Source organism: Dryobates pubescens, chromosome 24, assembly GCF_014839835.1.
Source record: "Dryobates pubescens isolate bDryPub1 chromosome 24, bDryPub1.pri, whole genome shotgun sequence".
Classification (NCBI taxonomy): Eukaryota; Metazoa; Chordata; class Aves; order Piciformes; family Picidae; genus Dryobates; species Dryobates pubescens.
Genome location: NC_071635.1, coordinates 9975201 through 9992274, shown reverse-complemented (window position 1 = coordinate 9992274; position 17074 = coordinate 9975201). Strand labels below are relative to the sequence as shown.

The 17074-nt window shown below is 40.1% G+C and overlaps 1 long non-coding RNA gene across 3 annotated transcripts in view; it reads left to right on the top strand.

Moving 5' to 3' along the window:
* Positions 1-3213: 3213 nt before the first annotated feature.
* Positions 3214-17074, top strand: part of LOC128898478 (uncharacterized) — a 46486-nt gene continuing 32625 nt past the window's right edge. For 2 of the 3 annotated variants that reach the window (XR_008462848.1, XR_008462846.1), the window contains exon 1: positions 3214-3241. This is a non-coding gene — a long non-coding RNA (uncharacterized LOC128898478). Of the gene's footprint in view, positions 3242-7228; positions 7310-17074 lie in introns of those variants that run through there. The other variant, XR_008462847.1, reaches the window with a different exon arrangement.

The window sequence follows — 17074 nt, the reverse complement described above, 5'->3', positions numbered from 1 at the left end:
GATCTAGGTGTACAAATGGACTTGCTGAAATGGTGTCTTGTCCACTCTGAAATATGACCTTAAAAATTGAACAGAACGAAGAGACTGTTGGCTGTTGACTCACTGCTGTCTCCTAATATGTGCATTTAAGGGAACACTGCAAAAGGACACAGCCTTTCCTGAGTTCATATACAGCTGTGACCAGGTCACTGTGCAGGGGCCTTTTAAAGAGGGATTCTGTCACCAAAAACAACAACAACAAAAAAAAAAGGAGATGTAATTCAAAATGATTAATTGATGCTGTTAACTTGAAAATGAAGATTATGTGTGATTGCAGAGAAGAGAGAAAAGAGAGCACGATGTAAACAGTGCCAAGGAACTCTCAAACTGCAAGATGTTTTCAGAGGGCTTCATAGTTTGGAATACATATAATTCTTTTCAAAAGAATAAAATTAATTTCTATTGAGAAATGCTTGTAGGTGGAAAACAGCTGTGTGAAGAAGATGTGTAGATTTGGCAACAAAACAAAATAAAAATATCATCCTCCAAGAGAATCTTGCCTTTAGGAAGGGCAGATTTTTTGAGATCAGGACGTATTGGTGTGCATATGTAACTAGAATTTCACCTACAGGTCTCACAGGTTTCAGGACTGTGCAATTCAGTCTGAAGAACTTCTTTCTGTTCCAGAACTTACTTGAATTGTAAACTGGCCTGCATCAGAAATAGTGTGGCCAGCAAGAGCAAGTGCCCCTGTGTTCAGCACTGGTTAGGCCACACCTTGAGTACTGTGTCTAGTTCTGGGCCCCTCAATTTAAGAAGGACATTGAGACACTTGAATGTGCCCAGAGAAGGGCAACAAGGCTGGTGAGAGGCCTTGAGCAAAAGCCCCGTGAGGAGAGGCTGAGGGAGCTGGGGTTGTTTAGCCTGCAGAAGAGGAGGCTCAGGGGAGACCTTCTTGCCCTCTACAACTCCCTGAAGGGAGGTTGTAGCCAGGTGGGGGCTGGTCTTCAGCAACAGAACAAGAGGACACAGTCTCAAGCTGCACCAGGGTAGGTTTAGGTTCAAGGTGAGGAGAAAGTTCTTCATAGATAGAGTTGTTAGCTGTTGGAATGTGCTACCCAGGGAGGTGGTAGAGTCACCATCCCTGGAGGTGTTCAAGAGGGAACTGGATGTGGCACTTGGTGCCATAGTTTAGTAGTCCTGAGGTCTTGGGTGACAGGTTGGACTTGATGATCTTTGAGGTCTTTTTCAACCTTATTGATTCTATGATTTATGGAAAGGGTCTGCTTATACCAATTAGAGATATGAGCAAGCAATTTTCTACCCCTACATTAAAATATGTACATTACAAATATGTTATGGATTCTGTGCATGTGGCCCGTAGCCAGTGAGAGGAAAAAGGAACCAAAATTCACTTATTTCTGCAAAAAAAGATCCTTCTTCCTTGACATCTCTTTATTCAAACATGAACATTTTGCAATGGCACAGATACTTGTTAGCACTTGGAAATATCAAACACTTGTTTTCTTAAGCTGATTAGCTCTGATATTTCATAGAAGCAAAGTAAAAATGTAGCTTTTAAGACAACATGTGCCTCCAAAAATAGCCTGAAATGCTTATCCCTTTTTCTTGTGATGCTTTCTCTTGAAATAAAAATCTTCCTGGAAACACGTAGTAAACTTAAAATCAGTGTATGGCATTGGTCAAAGCACCTTTCTGGTTTGGAAGTAGAAACTCAGTTTGCTATGCCAATAGATGCTATTTGGTCTACTGATCTGTATCAGCAGTTTTCTGTGTGATGTTGGGGGTATTTTTGGTGCAGCCACTCTCTATTTACTGGTGCTCTTTTTTCTTAGAATATTGTATTTGGTTTGGCTGAGCTGGAGTTAATTCACCCCAGAGCATCCTTCATAGTGCTGTGTTTTGCAATGCTGTAGCTGGGTGTTGATAACACACCAGTGTTTTGGCTACTGCTGAGAGAAACACCAAAGCTGTGTTTCTCCAACATTTCCCCCCCGTAACAGTGGCCTGAGGGATGGGCAAGATCTTGGGAGGGAACACAGCTGGGTCAGTTGACCCAAACTGACAAAAGGGGTGTTCCATACTATATGATGTCAGCTCAGATATAAAAGCTAAGTGAAAGAAGGAAGTGTGGGAACATTCATTGATGGCATCTGTCCTTTGGAGCTACCACTGTGTGTATTGAAGCCCTGCTTGCTGGGGGTGATCCAGCATTGTCTGCTGGTGGACATCTTTGTTTGCTCTTGCTTCCGCGTGCAGCCTTGGCATTTGCTTTTCATCCCATTAAACTGCTTGTCTTGACTCATGGGCCTTTTGGCATATTTTCACTCTCTCCTGTCCATCTAAGAAGGGGAGTGATAGAGTGCCTTTGGTAGGCTTCTTGCCCCCAGGCAGGGGCAAACCACCACAAATATATTTTTCAGAAGACAGTTGTCTTGAAATCTCTGCAGCTATGTATAAGATAAAGAACTTGGTGGCTGAGGCACATGTTAGAAGACATCAAGAAATGTTATGAAATCACTTGCTGTTTCTTAACAATGTCTGTTGTAGTTGTGCTTCTGTCTTGATCATGGCAACACTTCCTTATGGATGGTGCTCTGCAACAGTTTCTGGCTAATGGATGAAGGGAAGGCAATGGATGATGGTTTCCTGGATTTTTTGGGCAAGTTGTGTAACTGTGGGATGAGCAGGTTTACGGAGTACTGGGTGAAGAACTTCACTGAATTCATGTATGTCTTACTGAAATCACCTGCAGCTGAAAACACAGCTGGGAAAGGCTTAGCAAGCTGCAGAATTTTGGTATTGAAGAGGTGAATGCAGGAATGAATAATTTTCAGGTCTCTAGAAAGGAATCCAAACCTCAGAGCTATGTGTCTACATTTCCGTTGTAGGGAATCAGAGTGGCAATTCAAATCCCAGAAAGGGACGCAACTGAGTTAATTGGAGATGCCTGGTCTGAATTCCTTACACCTGCAGGTCAAGAAAAAGCTAAACATTCCCTCAGGTTTTTAATCACTACATTGGATCCTTAGAAAGCCTTCTTTTGAAGCAGTTTCATCTTCTGCTGATTAACATTCATTATTAAATTAGTCAGAAACAGCATGTCACCTGTCTCACAGAGGAGAAACTCCCCCAGAAGAAGGTGATTTAATGTTCTTGTTGGGCCTCTCCTGAGTTTTGCTTCTCTCTACACAGGACTCATGGAAGATGGAGCTGGGAGCTTGCTACCTCCATGGCAAATGTGAGTGATACTGGTGAAAAGATAAATTTTTTTGGTAATTATTGTGCTTAAAATTAGTTTAAAAAAATAAAAAGATAGACAATCATCTCAGTTTTTGAGTTCTAACTGTAAAAGCATGACTAGGCTGATACTATCCTGGTCACTGGTGAGAAGTATCTATGAATAGACAGTGAGAACATTAAAAGTGGTTTTGCTTGAGTTTTCCTATTAAATCCTCTGATGCCCAGTTTTCTTTACGAATCACTTTTCTAGGATCCAGATTTTCCCTATATAGGAAGCATACATGCTGAATCAATGTGAACAGAATTGGTTCTACTCTGTGTATTTCTATTTTAAAGACCCATTTCTCTGTTTTAGATTAGAATGGCTTTTAATGATTATTCAGCTAATTTCACTATGTGCTGTCTGCTTCAGGACTTCATCTCATGTGTGTTCTGCTAGTAAGCTTCATTGAAAGATGCCTTTCTTGCTTCCTCTATCTGTTTTTATTCACATCCAGACATTGTAAAAGAATAATTTCCCTTCGTACTTCCACGGCTCTCTTAGAGGAGGGGATGCTCCCTGAGCGCACACAGATAGCAGTCACTTCTCTTTGTCTATCTCATGTGCTATATATTTCTCAGCTGACATTTCAATTACCTTTTTTTTTATCCCACAGTAAGATTTTCTGTGGTTTTGTGTTACTTTCCCAAATAGAACATCTCAGTTCACTGGAACAAATATATCGTGTGGCCTCGTGTGTACCTCTTTTTATTTCATTTAGCTCAGTTTTGCTTTTATCTCCCTTGGCATTCTCTAGTAACACCCTAAATTACCTGCCTGCTAAATCCCAGTTCGGAACCCTCTATTCTCCATTCTCTTGATACATTTCTTCCTTTTTTTTTTCTTGTATACTAGCTGCTTTTCTTTCTGTTTTTTCCTGTTTCCTTGCCGAACACCTTATTCATTCTTGCTAATTTAAAGTCCTTTTGTCCAGCTCCATTAGCCTTCCTTCACAGCAAATTGGTGGCTATGCTCCTCAAAAAGGATTTATCAGCTCTTTGAAGCCTGTGCTTTGTGTTTCTAAGCCCCCTACCTTTAAGGCACCGATTTCTCCCCACAGTTCTGGGAGTTGTGCTTTTATTCAGCCTAGGCTGTGGCAATGAATCTTGTATGACATTAAGCAGGTTAGACTGTATCTAATTACACTCTACTTTGGGAATTACAAACCACAAATTTCTCTTGTGGACTTCTAGCCCTGGGATTTAATGAACAGCAGTGTTTTGTGCTTGCTTCATGTCTGTACGGTGGCATCATGCATGTACCAGCTTATGGGTGAGTGTCAGCAGTCTACCCTTGCTTCATTTCTTCTGGCTTCCTGATGTTGTTGTTCTGCACTCACTTCCCACCTCTGTTGTGTCATAAAACGATTTAACTCAAGATCACAAAACACCATCTATGCAGAAGGGGTGAGCTGAGGTTGCACAGGAAACCTTGCTTCCCCCCCACCCCCTTTTCCAACTTGTTAAAACTTTTTCTTTGCAATTCTGTAAATGTTATTTTGATGTAATTTGTGCCTAATATATATAAATTATAGATAAGTCTATCTAATAAGTAGTTTGAAATAATATGTGTAGATTCTTCTATTTTATATTCTTTTCTGTAAGTCAGCAGAGTAGAGTTCATTAACTTGATATGGATCTTTTTCAGTCTGTAACCATTCACCAAAGAATGGACTTAGGAGTGTATTTATATGGTAAATGTACTGATATTGCTTACTTTATATTAAAGTTCAGCTTTTTAACACTTCTGGCTCTTTTGGAAAGGGACTTGTAATCCAATCTTCTTTCTTCTGATTTCAGCAGGGTTCTTACTTCTAAACTAATATAGGTAGATGTGCAGTACTTAGAGAAGTATACTTGAGCAAACTATGTATTAAAAAGTGTAACAGTTACCAGGATAATTTAAGTATCAAACACTACTGAGCTCTGATGCCTCTTTTTTTTTATCATGGGGGAATGTTCAAATAAACTATGTAGTGAATTCATACAAAAGTCTGTTTGATGGAGAGCTATAATGATATTGAATGCAGCTTTTTCTTTCTCTGAAAGTGATAACACAGCACGTAATATATAACTGACTAATGGAGATTTGCTGCTGAAGCAACTCAATCAAAAATGTAATTTACCTTGAAACTCTCCTGGAAACGGCTTCGACTCTTCTATCTGTCCCAATTAAATACAGTGTGATGATGTTTGTGTATATGTTACTGATAGGGATGTTAGGGGAATTTCTAACAAAGCTTTGGCTGGAGATGCTAGTGAAAAAGGTGTAAACTTCGAGTATTCTGAGTTTAAAACAGGAATCATAGAATAGAATCACAGAATCAATAAGGTTGGAAAAGACCTCAAAGATCATCAAGTCCAACCTGTCACCCAACACCTCATGACTACTAAACCGTGGCACCAAGTATCACAGTATCACAGTAACTAAGGTTGGAAGAGACCCCAAGGATCATCAAGTCCAACCTGTTCCAACAGACCTCACAACTAGACCATGGCACCAAGTGCCACATCCAATCCCCTCTTGAACACCTCCAGGGATAGGGACTCCACCACCTCCGTGGGCAGCACATTCCAATGGCTAGTGACTCTCTCAGTGAAGAACTTTCTCCTCACCTCGAGCCTAAACTTCCCCTGGTGCAGCTTGAGACTGTGTCCTCTTGTTCTGGTGCCGATTGCCTGGGAGAAGACAAACCCTCTCCTGGCTACAACCACCCTTTAGGAGTAGTAGAGAGCAATAAGGTCTCCCCTGAGCCTCCTCTTCTGCAGGCTAAACAACCCCAGCTCCCTCAGCCTCTTCTCATAGGGCTTGTGCTCGGGGCCTCTCCCCAGCCTCTTTGCTACTGTCCACATAGGATTTTGTACACAGTTTTCAAAGGGGAAGTCCCCTCTGTTAAAAATGTTTGTTATTTAAAATATCTTTAAAACAGCATAAAGCAGAGTAAGGTGTGGGGGGGTTAAATGTATTTTATTTAAGAAGTTTACCAAGTCATCAGATTCTGAAATGGATTTGTGATTTCTGTTTTAGAACAATTCTCTTAAGCACATCAATTCAGTATTTGTACCACCATCAACTGTCTGGAAATTCCCAGACTGCCATTGGTGTGTCTCATAAAGCAGAAGGAGCACCACCTACTTTCTGTAAGACCAATATATTTACCTTAACAAAACTGCCAGTTATCTGAAGTGTATCAAGAATCCTTGGCATGCAGCCAAATGGTTATAAAATGATTCTTTTTAATATTTTTTTTTCCCCCTTTGGTTGTTTTTTGTGGGTTTTTTTCTTCCCTAACTGATTTGAGACACCTTACCCTCTGCAGAAAAGATCCTACGATTGGCAAATGGATCACCTGGTCTGACAAAATCGCTATAAACCGGGGGAGCTCAATAAGTCTCACTGTGCTTCACAGAAAACCATGAAACTACTGCAGGTTTTGTGACTGATCACATCTTAGTTATGCCCTGGAGCTCTTCTGCTGGCCTTGAAGTGACTTGCTAACCTTGTTTATGCTCACTTTCAGAGATGAGCGTTCACCAAGTGACACCAATCTGAGCAAGCTAAAAATAAGCAAAACTTCTAGCATACATTTCCAAGCACTGGCTGTCTCTCCCAACAAAGCTATCAGAAAGGCAGCTTCCTATAGTGCTCCAAAAGTCCCTATGGAGACACTGTGGGCAAAATCGGATAGCCACTAGTATGAACTTCTATAAATAATTTGCAAAGGATAAATGAGTTCCTTTACCAGCAGAACAGTATCTCAGAAAGGAAGGCTGCATTTCTGATATTTCAGCCCTGATCCTTAAGGAATAGCTGAGATTTAAAAGAAAAATAATTAAGTGTATTCATAACTAACATTCACAGCTGTACTTGACATTAAAAGTCATCAAGATACTGGCTTCATGATATCTAGATTTCTTCTTTTTCTTTTTTCCTCTCCAGGTGGCACTTTTGCCTGACCTCTCTGTCCCACCAGACCTACTGAACTTATTACTGCTTCACTTGGTGACATTACCCTCTGCTCTGCTGGTAACAGCCATCATTTTCTTTCAAATTAGTGAAGTAATTAACATAATTATTCTCAGCCTTGAGTTTACTGCTCTTCTTTTAAATCTGAAGAAGGACTTGTATGCCCCAGAAGCTTCTCTGTAGTCTCTCTGCATAACTATCACACAGTATGCCTAAGAGAAAAGGAAACAAAGTCCTCCCAGAGCTTCCCTTCCTCTAAAGCATAGATGGAATATAAAGGGGTTCACACAGACCTAGCTATTCTATAAATTAGTATTTCACATCTTTAAAAATTCATCACAGCTTCCCTGCATTGGGTTAAACAGTTTGTACAAAACACAAATCACTTTCTAGTTGGAAAGGTTTGATCATGAAAACACGTTCAGCGTTTCCAGGACGTATCGCATTGGCTTTATGACACTGCTAGTGGCTTATGTAAATTAGTTGTTTTGTTTACAGACAAAATAACCTCCATGTTAACAACTGAAATGAGCAAAAAATATTCCTGCAAAGCTTTGACAGGGTAAATACACCTGTGGTTTAAGAACCACAGGTGATCACACATTTCTCTTGATTTGTCTATTATTTCCTGTCAATTAGGATGATGTACATCTTTTTAATACATGGCTCTGAGCTCTGTTTATTTTGGTGTTTGTTCCCCCCACCCACCCTTATTCCTGTGTGTATCTAGTCATTATGCTTATTATACTAAAATCTTGTATGGACAAAGGAGCAGCGTAGCCATAAGTAGAAGTAGGAAATTATTGATTCGACAATATAGCAGTGATTCATTAGTTATGATAATATACATTCATAATTCAAGTTAGCATAGAAAAGCTTCAGTATTTCAGTTAAATTACTTTTTCAGGGGAAATAAAATCCTTCCCATAAACTTCTTTATTATTATTATCATTTTTCTGCCCCCTGGTGTGTTCAGCCTCCCTGGGTCCAAAGGCAGGTAACTTCAGCCTTTCTGAAAGAGAAAGGGAGAAGGGCTCAGGATGAGCTGTCAGCATCCTGAGGCTCTCACTGAGGTGTGGTTCTGTCAGGGGGAATTTTTTCCCCTTGCTGGGAGAAGAAAGATGCTGATAGTTCTTTCCTCTGCCACCTTAGCTCTGCTTGGGCCTTCTTTTTGTTTTCTTAACACAGCTTATGTGCCTGCTGTTGTCTTTGGTTCTCAACCATTCACTTGTCCTCAATCTGGTTTTACCTGAACAATGAGTGGCTGCACTTCTGCAGTGACCTGTGAATTATAGCTGTGATTTCTGTCACAACTCCTGCACTACTGCTAAGTCCTGTGCATGTGCTTTCTTCTGCAAGGCATTTTATTCTAGAAATGAAGGTAACTCAAGCCACCCTCAATAACTCTTTATTATCACTGTAAAACAAAGTAAATCTGAAACAAATCTAGATGATAGTTACATGGCTGCCAGACAATTGTTATCACAAATTTTTGTTTAAAGGCTAAAATCAGCTCAAGCAAAAACAACCCAGACCTGTCCTGAGGCCCTGATCTGTCATGCTGGTGGCCTTTAGTAATAGCAACATTATCTTCTTATAAAGATGTTTGGAAAGTTTCTCCAGCTGCAATTGCTGTCACACAGCAACATTTTCCTCCTGTTAAATATGTTATCACAGAGGTGCTACCAGTATTGCTGATGGGCTTGGCCTTTGCTAGCAGTGGGTCTGTCTTGGAACCAGCTGATATTGACTCTATCAGGTACGAGGGAAGCTTCTAGCAGCATCTCACAGAAGCCACTTATGCAGCCCCCCAACTAACAAAACCATACCAGGAAAATCCAATAGACTGGCCTGAAGACAGCTGTGATAGAGTTTAAATGGATCTTGTGGATAAGAACAGCAGCAGCTTCATAGCCACAGTTAGAATATTTTATTTTTCATCAGCCTCAGCTAAAGGGCACTGGAAATAAACCACCCTGAGATAGCAACAGAAAAATACCATTTAGTGTCTCTGGGTGTTTAGCAAAGCTGCTGGTATCAAGCTTAGGAGACATGCTGTGCTGTTATTCCTTACCCTATGTCTTTTACTATTAGTGTCTTAAAAGAGTATCTCTGGCAAAATAAACTGTAATTGCAACTGTTCAGTGCCTACCTGACAAAATTTCAGTCCATTCAGTTTCAACATATCCTATATCCATGTTTCTACAAAAGCATGTATCAGAATAAGACCAACAAAGTACCAGAACAAGCAGGAATGGCATTATGGGGTACATTTATACTTAAAGTTGTCAGGCTTCTTCCCTTTAAACCTCCTCTCTTATACCTTCCTCTCTTTTTACCTATTTTCTTTGTATATATCTCCTTTCTCTTCTTCAGTGCTTTTGAGTCATTTCCATATTCCTTTCCTGACAATTCATCGTCAAAGAGTCGGAATCCATCTTTATTTCCTTAACAGAAACTGTGGTTTTAAGTGATCCCTGGCCAGCAGGAGCAGGGAATTCCTTCTGCCCCCATACTCAGCACTGGTTAGGCCACACCTTGAGTGCTATGTCCAGTTCTGGGCCCCTCAGTTTGAGAAAGATGTTGAGCTGCTCAGATGTGTCCAGAGAAGGGCAACAAAGCTGGGGAGGGGTTTGGAGCACAAGCCCTGTGAGGAGTAGCTGGGGTTGTTTAGCCTGGAGAAGAGAAGGATCAGGGGAGACCTTATTGCCATCTACAACTACCTGAAGGGAGGTTGTAGACAGGCAGAGGTTGGTCTCTTCTCCCCGGTAACCACTAACAGAACAAGAGGACTGCCTGCCTGCCACAAACCATGGGCTAAGCAGATTGTGTGGCTGAGTGGCTTGGTGTTTTGTTATGGGTGCTTCACTATTTCTTTGTTGAGGCTGAAACGCTTACGCTAAAATGTCTGGCTGCTGAACTCTGTGTCCTGGCTGTCTGCTCTTGCTAATGAATTATGTATTACTATCTTACTAGAGGTAGAAAGGAAAAAACAACCACCCCAATGATTGAAACACATACTTAGTTTTCTTTAGTTAATTAGTTATTGTGTCATGGTGTGAAACATAGGATTTCTGCTCCTTCAAGGATATTGGACTAGGATTTTTTTTCATGCTTCAAATTGTGCCAGAAAATTGGTCTGTAATAGTTTATGTAATTCAAAGTGATTAGGAAGATGATGCCAAAATATATGTGCCTGGTGTGTCAAGAGTGTTTTTGTGGGGAAGAGAAATATGACAGAGGACCTGAGTGGGGCCCAAAAACTTTGTGGAAAGGCAGTGGAGTGCGGGCAGGGGGCCCGAGGATGTCTGAAATGAAACTATGCACTTGGATTTTGTCAGCCTAATCCCATTTTACATGCACACACACACACAAAAAGATACAGTATAAATGCAAACATTGTTGTAAATGTGTGTTATTCCTGATGCAGAACAAGAAAAATTAATGTTCATTATTTTCTGATAAAAATCCCCAGGCACCACAGGGATTCGGTGCTTGTAAAGGTGCTACCAGACACAGTCCTCGCCACAGTTTATTTTAGTAGCACAAGTTGCTTCTCATCATTGACTGTAAAAAGCTATTATTTCCCAAATGTATACAAAATAAGTCTGAACATGTTTGCCTCTAATACAACAAGGTGAACATAATTACAGGAAGCTTCAGAAGTGTACTGCTCATGTGCTGCTGACACAGCAGGGCGGACCAGGACTGAAGGGAAGTGGAGAAGGGAGGACAATCCCTGGGTGGGAACCACCTTCAGAACAAAAGCTGAAACTTCAAAGCAGGTGGAAAAAAAACCCTCTCTGTAACACTTCTAAAATGTTATAATAAATGAAGTGAAAATAACATACCCATTTACATTTCTTTGTTCTTATTTACAGTTTTACTTAATGTCAGGAGATTGCCAAAGTTTCAGCATCAGCGTTTGCATTCACCACCTTCAACAAGATTTAGGAAAAAGAAAAAAAGGACTTTCTAGTTTTTGAAATTACCTGTATTCATATGCAAGTTACATAAAGAAGAGATGACTGATGCAATAGGGAGTTATTTTTAAGCAAATCTGCTGTTTGAGATGCATATCCGAACTTGGAGACCTGATTTTGCCTCCAAAATCTTATTCGGTTGCTGTACGCATCACTACTATTCCTTTGTGCCTTGTACAGCACCGAGCCCATGGCCAATGTGGTATAAAATGAATGAAAGGGTCTTCTCACCCTTAACTTTTATTTAGAATGATTCAAAAAATCTTTTATCAGCAAAGCTCAACAACATTCCCATGATGTGCAGAGCCTTTTCAATTTGCGTCTATAACCAGCTTCAGGAAGGTGGTGCTTCTTACTAGAATTCCCAGCTTTTAAAACACATTATTTGAGGCTTAAATTGTTTTATTTGTAGTCAAACACTCTTTTGCTTGTGCTCTGATCTTATTTATTATGTCAAATACACAGAGTGATTTATATTTTTTTTTCTTCCAATGTCCAACTGTGTTTCGGTTCATTCTTGACTGGATTAATTTGGGTCTGTTGCATTTTGTTAGTATGGAGCAATTGGCTAAGAACTTTCATAATTCTGCCCCTGTACTCTGCACTGGTTAGGCCACACCTTGAGTACTGTGTCCAGTTCTGGGCCACTCAGTTTAGGTAAGATGTTGACTTGCTGGAGCGTGTCCAGAGAAGGGCAACAAAGTTGGTGAGGGGTTTGGAACACAAGCCCTAGGAAGAGAGGCTGAGGGAGCTGAAGTTGTTTACCCTGCGAGAGGAGGAGGCTCAGCGGAGACCTTATTGCTGTCTACAACTACCTGAAGGGAGGTTGTAGACAGGTAGGGGCTGGTCTCTTCTCCCAGGCAACCAGCACCAAAACAAGAGGACACAGTCTCAAACTGTGCCCGGGGGGGTTCAGACTGGATGTTATGAAGAAATTCTGCACAGAGGGAGTGATTGCCCATTGGAATGGGCTGCCTGGGGAGAGGTGGTGGAGTCACCATCACTGGAGATGTTTAGGAGGAGACTTGCTAGGGTGCTTGGTGCCATGGTTTAGTTGATTAGGTGATGTTGGATGATGGGTTGGACGCGATGATCTTGAAGGTCTCTTCCAACCTGGTCTAGTCTATTCTATAAAAGTTCTCTTCAGACAGCCTAATCAACTCAATTCATCCAGTCTTAGTAGGAGAGCTTTCTTTTATTCCTGTTGCGTAATATTCTACCAGATATTAAGCTGAAGCTTCTAGCTGTGCACCTCCTTTCCTAATATGTTTGAAAACCAATTCACTCACTTTTGTTTGAGTGACATTTGCATTTCCTTCAACTAGTGAGGGCTTAACTTTGTCTGGTGCAAAACCACAATAAGTGAATTATATACGTGGACACCTATAGACTATTATGGTTTAAGTGTTATTTTCTTTAGATATGATTTTATTAATCACCTCCCTTCATACTACTAAGAAAATGCTTTCTGGTGGTCTTGAAAACACACATATATATGTAAAAATATATCTATACAAATATAAAAACATGCACATAAACACATTTTGGAAACTGTAAATTCCTGTGCCAGTATTTCAGATGAAGTTCTTAATTAAAACTTCAAATATTGCCAAAGTGGCTTATTGAGAAAGTTTTATTGAGGTTTTGCAAATAACTACACATGAATACAGCACTCTACTGTGGACAGCAATGTTTTAGGCATCTTTAAATGCTCCAGCTTGAAATAAATTGATGACCAATGAGATCATCTCTAGACATTTAATAGCAATGGCCTTGCAGGAGTGACACTGAGACTGTAATGATGATAACATCACCAGCAAAGTGTACTCTATATGATTAATTGTTGCTTTTTTTGTACAAGTCTCAGCTTCAAAAATGTGTAAGCCAATTGGTTTGGTGAATGAACAGGAAAAAAGGGTGGAGGCAGGCATGTTCCAAAAATCCATCTAATTTTGAAATATTAAAGAAAGTTTCATAATGCTGCCTGAAATCCAGAATCAGGACCAACTGAAGCCTTTGCACAGTAATTTTTCTAGTTCAGCTCTTCTGTGGGAGTCAGTTTTAAGTCCTGTTTGTGGATGGCATTTACTTAACGCTTATTCTCCAGTGCTACACAGAAAACTCAAAAAACTAATGGCAAAGGCAATCTGTTAATGGAGTTACTTAAACAAGATTTGTATTCCATAGTAAATACCTGCAGCTTTTCTATTTTTTCTGCATTAGTACTTCTCCTACAACTGCCTCTTGAAAAAGTAGCTGTTCATTATTACATTATTGGATCCTGGTTTGGGAATTTTTTTGGTTTCATTCCTTCCAGCTACACGGGGGGGGTGGGGAGGGGGGGGGTGGGAAGGGATGGGGGCATAAGAATTCCCAACCAAAACACAACCACCCTGTGGATGTAAAAGGTGACCAATATGAGATATTTTTTGTTAATTTGTGGTAGTCATCATGCAAATAATTGTGCTTGGTTTATGACATAGCTCACTGAACTGGAAAGTGGTGATCTTGTCATTTGGAGATGCACACTTGGCCTGGGGTGGTCACAAGCTGTATGTGTGGATTCAAAGGGTGGAGAAAAGGGTGAGCGAGACAGACTTTTCAGGTGACAGCGCAGAACTTGAAGAATCCACTCAAGCCTATCCTCCTTTGCCCTCTGTTAATCTCAGATGCTTTTGACAGTAATGCAGAAGAGACCTGGGTGTGCATCACTGGTTATTTGGATTAAAAGGATAGCGTTGGGGTTTTTTTATTTAATTCCATGTATTAGGCTGAAACCCTTATGGAGGCCACATGTCTGCAGCTGTACTGCATTCACCATGCAACTCATCTGCTGCAGGAAGAGCTGGCAAATTGGATTTCCCCCCCATTTTCTCCTGCAGAAACCCTGCACAAAAATCCCGTACTTGACTAGGTGATTATATATGATTATTCCCAGATGCTTAAGCTGCTATAAATCAAGTGAGTACCTGCATGTCAGAGGAAGGCAGAATCCTTTATTTATGAATTTGTTAAAGAACATTCAGAAAGGGATATTGATTCTGGTTTTATGCAGGGGGCTAGTGAGAATAACCAATCAATGTAGCATAGGTAAAACTTAACTATTGTGAAACATTTAGTGTTACAGGGAAGTATAAAAATTGAACACCTAATGGATGGCAGCCTAAACCTCCCCTGGTGCAGCTTGAGACTGTGTCCTCTTGTTCTGGTGCTGGTTGCCTGGGAGAAGAGACCAGCCCCCATCTGGCTACAACCTTCTTTCAGATAGTTGTAGACAGCCATAAAGTCTCCCCTGAGCCTCCTCTTCTCCAGGCTAAACAGCCCCAGCTCCCTCTGCCTCTCCTCATAGGGCTTGTGCTCCAAACCCTTCACCAGAAAGGATGTGAAACACAGATTGGGGATTAAAAAATAATGAAACAAAAGATTATGACGACCCTTCTATGAAGGCTCTGCCCATGAATATATTTTGACTGTAACATTTGTACTAAGGTAACACTTATTTACCAAGCTAAGGTAAAGAGGGCTATTTAGAATATGCAGAAGGAAGGGAAGGAGGAGTTTTAATAATTAGTAGTACAAAGGAAAAATCAATTTGTTTTATGTAATAATATCTACTTAACTATTTCCACAGCATGCAAACCTATATTTTGTTTCACTATAAGGCACCTTAAACCCTTGAAGAAAATGAATAAATAATTGTAAAGTGTATATATATAAAAATATGTATGACCAGAATACAGATTCGGGGAACAAAACAACACAAGCCCCAAAATCTTAACAGCTATTAATAAATTATCTGCAATTGTTTATTTTTATGTTTGCTCTTACTGTTCTAGTGCCCTTTTCAAGTCCAGTTTGTTTAAATCTTGGAGGAAGTGAGGTGTTTTGTTATATTTGATTGCCTTTAGTAAACTGCTAATTAATTCTGTGCACTGGAAATGCCTCTGCGGCTGATGACACTGAGGGCACAAAATAACCTGTGCCAACCAAATCAAGCAACGTTTGATCTCCTTGCTTTCCACTTGCTGGAGTATTTGAACAGTTTTCCATCCAATTAATCCAAAGCATGCTTCCAGCAAGGCAGAGTTCAGTGGTGTCTTTCAAAGTCAGTCGTGGAGTATTTGACAATGGGAGATTTTATATGCAAGTAGTAGCACTGAGAAAATAAAACAACTTCAGTGCATGTGACATTTACTACTACAATTTTCCAGCAACCCTCTGCAAATTTTGATGTCATTCTGGTGCCCTTTCCATTTCTCTAAAAATTTATCCCTCAAATGCAGAGTGTGCAGTAAAGAAGGTACAATATTTATGTTAATCTGACTGCAAGGTTCAACACTGGAAAAGAAAGTTTCTGTTTCAGTAATGAAGTCCTGGTGCTTGTTGATATTTTTACGATCCTCTAGTTGTTGAACTTGTGTAATGAATACTTCTGTGCTTTTAATTATCAGCTTTAGTAACCCTAAGTATTTCCACAGATACAATTATTGATGATAATCTGGAATTAAAAAAAAACACAACAACAACATGAACCTCTTCTGCTCTGGATATGAACCTCGTGACTTGGGTCTGTTGCTACCCAACCTCCTGGGGGAGGTTTAGGCTGGATGTTAGGAAGAAGTTCTTCATAGAAAGTTATTGGCCCTTGGAATGGGCTGCCTGGGGAGGTGGTGGAGTCACCATCACTGGAGGTGTTTAGGAAGAGACTTGATGGGGCACTTGTTGCCATGGTTTAGTTGATTAGATAATGTTGGATGATAGGTTGGACTCGATCTCAAAGGTCTCTTCCAACCTGGTCTGGTCTATTCTATTCTATTTATCATGGTGTCTCCTACTTATGGAAAACATGCCTTTATTTTTCCTCAGAACAAGCTGCTTTGCTCAGGTCCTGCTTAAACTGAAGTAAACACTTGACTTTAATAGCATTAAAATATGTGATTGTGTACTTTGAATGGAGTCTTAGAAAACGGTAGCTGTACCTGAATTGTACTGAATTGAGCTGTACCTCAGATATTTCTAGTCTGTCTGCTGCCTGCTCACCCTCAGCATCTGCTTTAAGGAGTGAGTGTGATGCTTTTGGTCTTTGCCTAGCATGTCTAAAGGGCTGAAAGGGAAAGTATAACAAATAAGATGGGCAAAGAGAGTTAAGAACTAATCTGAAGAGTTTTGCAGTGTACACTTAGGATGTCATATCCCAAGTGTCTGATCACAGTCCATTATAAAGGGAGATCATTTTCACTTGGGACACTGAAGGCATCTGAAATAAAATGTTAGGAGGGCTGGTATAGGGAAAAGGGTAGTAGAGGAGTGGAACCTCAGAATAAATACCTAATGTCTTAAGGAAAATGTGATTTTCCCTGTGGATTCCTTACACAGAGCTGCTTCTTCCTGTAAAGTTTACCTGAGATGAGCTGATTCAACACAATTACTCATAAGATTGTTGTTGTTGAAAACAATTTTTTGAACTTTTTGTTTTGTTTTATAAGGAAAAAGTTACATTTTGTAATGAAAAGATAGCATAAAATGGGATGCAAAGTGTCCAGAAACATTTGAAAGGTAGTTAAGAGGTTTAGGCGCAATTTGGATTATCTTTCCAAGTGGAATATCCTCAGGCCTGTTTGAAAACCATGAAACTTTCCTTCCTCTTGCATTACACTGATGTGCAAAAAAAGGCTATGCTGCAACTTGAACAAAATAAATGCTGTTAACCAAGATCCTTATTAACTATGAGGCTTCATAATAAATAGTCTCCCTAAACTTGTGCTCTAGCAGTGCTGCCCTATATGTGTTATGCACTCCATCGAGTTGTTAATATTAATTTTAATGGCTTTATTTGTTCTTT